This window comes from Euprymna scolopes, chromosome 43 (assembly GCF_053919585.1).
Source record: "Euprymna scolopes isolate OS-2025 chromosome 43, ASM5391958v1, whole genome shotgun sequence".
Taxonomy (NCBI): domain Eukaryota; kingdom Metazoa; phylum Mollusca; class Cephalopoda; order Sepiida; family Sepiolidae; genus Euprymna; species Euprymna scolopes.
In genome coordinates this window covers 32,861,577-32,867,562 of record NC_136524.1, presented here as the reverse complement: position 1 = coordinate 32,867,562, position 5,986 = coordinate 32,861,577, and the positions used below count along the sequence as shown (strand labels likewise).

Sequence of the window (5,986 nt, the reverse complement as noted above, 5' to 3'; positions counted from 1 at the left end):
TTTTTTTGTTCATGTTCATTTTTTCCTGAATAAAAGATTTAATATCTCAAAGTGTAGTATCTGTTCTGGCAGATACTGCAAGCAAAAACCATATGTGAGGGCAGCCCCACATATAAGACCTTGGTCAATGTAGGGACAACCCTTCATACCAATTGTCACTATCCAGCTCCCCTACTCCCCGGGGAGTTGGTCCCCATTTCCCCTTCACTCCTCAGATTAAAAATCGGCCTTGTGCCTAATTTGCTCGGTGGGGGAGCAAATAAATACCAACCCCACATATAAGACCTTGGTCAATGTAGGAGCACCTCTTCATACCAATTATCACTATCCAGCTCCCCTACTCCCCGGGGCGCTGGTCCCCCTTTCCCCTTCACTCCTCACATTAAAAATCAGCCTTGTGCCTAATTTGCTCGATGGGGAAGCAAATAAGTATCCTTTTCTTGGCCTTTTGGTCAAGATCAAAGTGTAGTATCTGTTCCGGCAGATGCTGCACTTAAGATAATTTGTACCAGTCAATGGAGGGGAAACCCTCTATACTGGGACAATTATTATTTTTGGTAACCAGAGTGCCCCCTTTTTGCCTACTTTTAGGGGAGCTGGTTTTTACCTCACATTAAAAACGGCCTTGTGCCTAATTTGCTCAGTGGGGGAGCAAATAAATACCATCCTTTTCTTGGCCTTTTGGCTAAGATCAAAGTGTAGTATCTGTTCCGGCAGATACTGCAAGCAAAGACCATATGTTGGGGCAACCCCACATATAAGACCTTGGTCAATGTAGGGACAACCCTTCATACCAATTGTCACTATCTAGCTCCCCTACTCCCCGGGGAGTTGGTCCCCATTTCCCTTTCACTCCTCACATTAAAAATCGGCCTTGTGCCTAATTTGCTCGGTGGGGGAGCAAATACCCTTTTCTTGGCCTTTTAGCCAAGATCAAAGTGTAGCATCTGTTCTTACTACATGCTGTACTTACGTTTGTAACGTCATGATATAAAGTGGGGGATCACTTTGCTGTATTAATTTAATGTAAAATGATCACCCACTTTAAAACCAGTCAATCTCAAAGCCATCTAAGTCATTCCCCAGATCATTCAAGTTGTTTTTGAAGGATTCCAGTTATTTTTTATTCATTCAAGTCATTCTTAAGGTCATTCAATTCATCCTTAATTTCATTAAAGTCATTCTAAGTCATTTACTTTTTATTTATTTAAGTCATTTCAGCCCATTTATCTTTAAGAATTTCATGTCAATCCTACATTCACGCATTCATTCATTACACGAGAGCACGCGACTAATGGCTATCGGCCTTGTTCATTGAGAAGAAGTCGGTTTATGTACCCAAGATAAACGTTGAATAAATAATAATAAAAAAGCAAAAAAACAAAACAAAAAAAAACAATAAAACAATCTAACAAGGTTGACACGATCAACTGCATTCGACCCCCCCCTTACTCTACAAATAACTTTGCTAATTATGGCGACTGGATTATATTAACGGGTTAGACGAATTCATTTGGGAGGCGCCATAATTAGCAATGATAAATATAAAAATAAATGTTTAAAATATCATTAGATACTGTAAAACACTTGCGCAAACTAACCAAAAAAAATAATAAAACCATCAGCACACTTTTCAGCTCACACGAAAACATATTTAAAGCAAGTTTTTTTTTTAAAAGGTAGGTTTTGTGTTGGTCCACCACGCCACAATAAACATCACCCTACAAAAAAAAAAGGTGGTCATAAACTGGGTGCTCATTTTACCTTTAATTAATATAGAAAAGCGACCCCCCTACCTTTGAAACAATAATGTGCAATCTTAATGCCAAATATCACACTGGTGCTACCAGATCAGGCTGCCTATTAGCTTTCTGAGACGAAATGCACCTACATCGATTTCTGTTTTTTTTTTTCTATTCTATTTTGTAAAACTGAATTATGTTCTACAAAAACAAAACAAAATCAACAGCCCCTTCCCTCCCCCTTTCTTTTTCCTTCCCTACTTCCCGGTCTTGGATATGACCTTAAACTATATCTAATGGTGAGGTCCTAGTTTGCGGGCTTTGGGGAGCGTGGAGCCACACTTTAATTGTCATTGCTCCCAGGTCCACTCTGACCCGGAGTGGTAGTACCTGTTAGGGTCCCAACTATGGGTTAAATAGAAACTTTTTTGAAAAAAAAAATCGAATATTCTATTAAAAACTTTTTCTTCAAAATCACTTGATCGGCATTAAATAACCAAGAAAGGGTTGATATGTCGTAAAACAAAAACAATCAATCAAGCAACCAAATATCACATAGCTCACTACACAATTCAGGTCATTAGCTTTCCAACAAGCCTTCATTTGTTAAATTCTGACCAATAGTCGCCGAGATTTCGAACTTATAAAATTGCCAAAAAGTGTGGTATATATATATATATATATATATATATATATATATATATATATATATATATATATATATATATATATATTGCTTTACATATGTTTTCGTGTGAAATAGATGGATCACACTGGTAAGAATTCATTTTTATAACATGATAGGGTTAGATAAAGTAATTAAGAATAGGGAATTAGATCTAATCTAATATTTGTAACATGTTTTTCTTTTTTTCCTCAGATTTAGGGAGGTGGTGTTTGATCAAGACTGCTGGGGAGCCATGATGTAATATACTGTTTTGTTTTTAAATATCCGAAATAGTGTTTCATGGTAAACAACTGATGTTCCCTTAAAAATAAAAAAATAATTATTATCGATACTATAGTGAATTCGAGAGAGCAAGTTTATGCAGTAATTGCAGGTGATTGAATGACTTACTGACTAAATGGAATTCTAACGAATGATAATTTTTTTTGTATAATTTAAAAAGTTAAAACTTCCAAGACTCTCTCTCTCTCTCTCTCTCTCTCTCTATATATATATATATATATATATATATATATATATATATATATGGACTCGTATCTATACTCGTAGCCGAATTTAATATTGAAATGCTCATATCTTTGACGAAAGCATATAAAAATGTGCATGCTTTTTGTAGATAATTGTACTACTATATAGTTTAAATTTTATGACAATTGGTAAAAAAAAAACCCTATATTTTCAAACCAACAAAATATACCCAAATTTGCCTACATTTGTTTATATATTATCCTGGCAAGCAGATTCGGTTTCGCTGCTTCGGTTGTTTTCTCTACATTTGTCGATTTTGTTGCTTCGGTTGTCTATCCTATATATGTCAGTTTTGCTGCTTCGGTTGTTTCTCCTGTGGCCTTGCCAGGCATCTTATATATATTGCTTTTTATCATATCAAAGGAGGCTTTCTAATTTTCATAGTTTAGTAATTTCGTATTATATTACCATAATTGTGTGAAGCTTTTATTATTTTGTTCTGTATAACCATCGCCTAGATATTTTCAAAGTCTCTTTAGTTTCTTTAGAATGAGTTTATGCACCTGGAAATATTAATTGAAGAAGAAACTGGCTATCATCTTCATTACCGCTTAACTCTAAAGATGAAATTTAAAATTAATCTTCCTATTGGATAAAAATGAATCTATGTGATTTGCTCAAAGATTTAAATAACAGGTTAATATTTTTCCTTAATGGACTTTACAACATATCTAAAATTTCCATCAGAAAGTCTTCGGTCAGATAATCCCCGACTTTAATTAGAAGGAAATGATTTCCCTGTGGCTATAACTATAGGATGCGTGTAAGCGATAATCTCTTTCCTAAATCACCAATGCCAGGAAATGCTGTGATAATGAAAATAATTAAAATCGATTTCTCTATTTCAGTACTCAGAAAATCGGAAACCTTTCGGTTGTAAAATATCCTAACCTCGGAAATATACAAATATGCGGGTTCAAAATTTAATTCATCTGCTATTTAATATCGATGAGCTGTATAGGATGATAAATGGTACCCAATAGGAAAACAAACTTATTAGGGATTTAAAATTTTGCCCCTAAATAAAATAACTCTTATTATTTGGATTCATCGGATTACTGTTTCGGTCGATGTAACATCCGACCTTTTTCAGGTGTATCCTTATCGAACTCAGGAATGTCTCTGTCGAACTCGGGAATCTGGACGGAATTTTGAACGGAACACTTTATTTACTTCACCGAAGTATCATGTTCTTGCAAGGACTCGTGGCGCAGTGGTTAGAGTACTTAGGAAAAAATCCGTTGTAAAAAGTGACCTTCTCGTTAAGGTTGAAAGGTCAATTCTCAGTGTGGACAACCGAAAAATACAATTGTGAATTACTTAGGACCTCTATTAAGTAATGGCTAACGGAACAAGAACATGCTACTCCAATGAAGTAAATAAAGAGTTCTGTTCGAAATTCTATCTAAATTCCCGAGTTCGACTGAAAGATTCCCAAGGTCGACAAGACACAACTGAAGAAGATCGGAGGTTACATCGACCGAAACACTTAAGATGAGAATAGTAGCCTGATGAATTCAAATAATATGAATAACCAATCCGCATCTCAAAATTTAGAAACGTAAAATAATTCTTGTTTTCTCTAAATATAGGCGTTGTGTACAAAGTTCGAAAAAAGGTGCATAACTCCATAATGAAGTTTTATCTTTCAATGACAATTGCCGTAATTGCAATACTGTCTTTTCACTATATTCACTCGATAGGATTTTATCAAGACAGTGACAGTTTACATATAACTGTGCGATATCTACTTTTGTTTTTTGTGGAAACCACTCCAGACAAACTATGAAGCCATTTCATGTAAGGAACTGAAAATACTTTATCAAGGTAAAAATCTGCTAACGATAAGTTTTAGATGGAATAGATTCCGATCCAGAAAACAGCAATTCTTCCTCCTTTGTCAGAAACATTATTAGTGGAATGTGAGGACTAAAGAACAAAATGATTGAAAAGCAAGAGTTACGCGACTGCCAAAAGTCAATCCAATTATAACGTGTTTTTACTCTCTCATTTCGGTTTTCAGAGATCACTAATTTTACCAGTGAGCGATCATTAATATACATGCACACACATACGCATATATATATATATATATATATATATATATATATATATATATATATATATATGTGTGTGTGTGTGTGCGCGTGTGTGTGTGTGTGTGTGTGTGGAATCGCTCTAGACATGGTATGCAGCTACTTAGTGCAGGAACGTAAGACCAAAAATTAATCACCAATAAGGATTATATGGGGAGATTCCGACCCAGAAAATAGCAATTATTCCCTCTTTGTCAGAAACATCGGCCATGGATTATGAAGAACTAAAGGATAAAATATGGGAAGCGAGAGTTACGCTACCGGAGAAAGTAAAACCAAGGTCCACTTTTTATACTGAACTATTATATGGATGAACTCCGGCCTAGAAGACAGCAATTCTTCTCCTTCGCCAGAAACGTTGTTCATGGAATTTAAGATTTAAAGGAAAAAATAAGCAAGAGTTTCGAGGCTGCCGAATGTAAACTCACGATTCACTTCATACTCTATATGATTATTTGGATAGACTTTTACCCCAAAACAACAATTCTTTCCCTTTTGTCAGAAACATCGCTGATGAAATGCGAGGACAAAAGGACAAAATAAGGGAAGTGTGAGGTACGAGTTTATATACATGAAAAGATAAAATAAAATTAACGAATCCTATTTTCAAATTAATGAATTCTCTACGATAAGTATTTACTTATCGGGTACTAGTGCAGAGAGTGATCCGGACGTAAATAATAACGTTATTATTTAAAAAGCCATTCTTAACATGGGAAGGGGAGGGTGTTTTGTACCTATTCTACACTTCAACCTTACAATTGAATATAAAAAAAGCATATAAAACTTTAATTAAACTTGGAAATACGATTTAAAAAATAGCACGGATAACTCTCTGCACTAGCACCAATAATCGTATAGGATTCATTAATTTGAAAATATTTTTTGCCGACTGAAAATTATATAAATAAAACCAATTTCCGATTTAGCTA

General features: G+C 34.8%; 3 pseudogenes; all 3 read left to right on the top strand.

Annotated features, from left to right (window-relative positions):
* The first annotated feature begins 431 nt into the window (after positions 1 to 431).
* Positions 432 to 579, top strand: LOC145268513 (U2 spliceosomal RNA; annotated as a pseudogene).
* An 85-nt stretch (positions 580 to 664) lies between these two features.
* On the top strand, positions 665 to 790 carry LOC145268465 (U2 spliceosomal RNA; annotated as a pseudogene).
* Positions 791 to 906: 116 nt separating this feature from the next.
* Positions 907 to 1,009, top strand: LOC145268529 (U2 spliceosomal RNA; annotated as a pseudogene).
* The last annotated feature ends 4,977 nt before the right edge of the window (positions 1,010 to 5,986 follow it).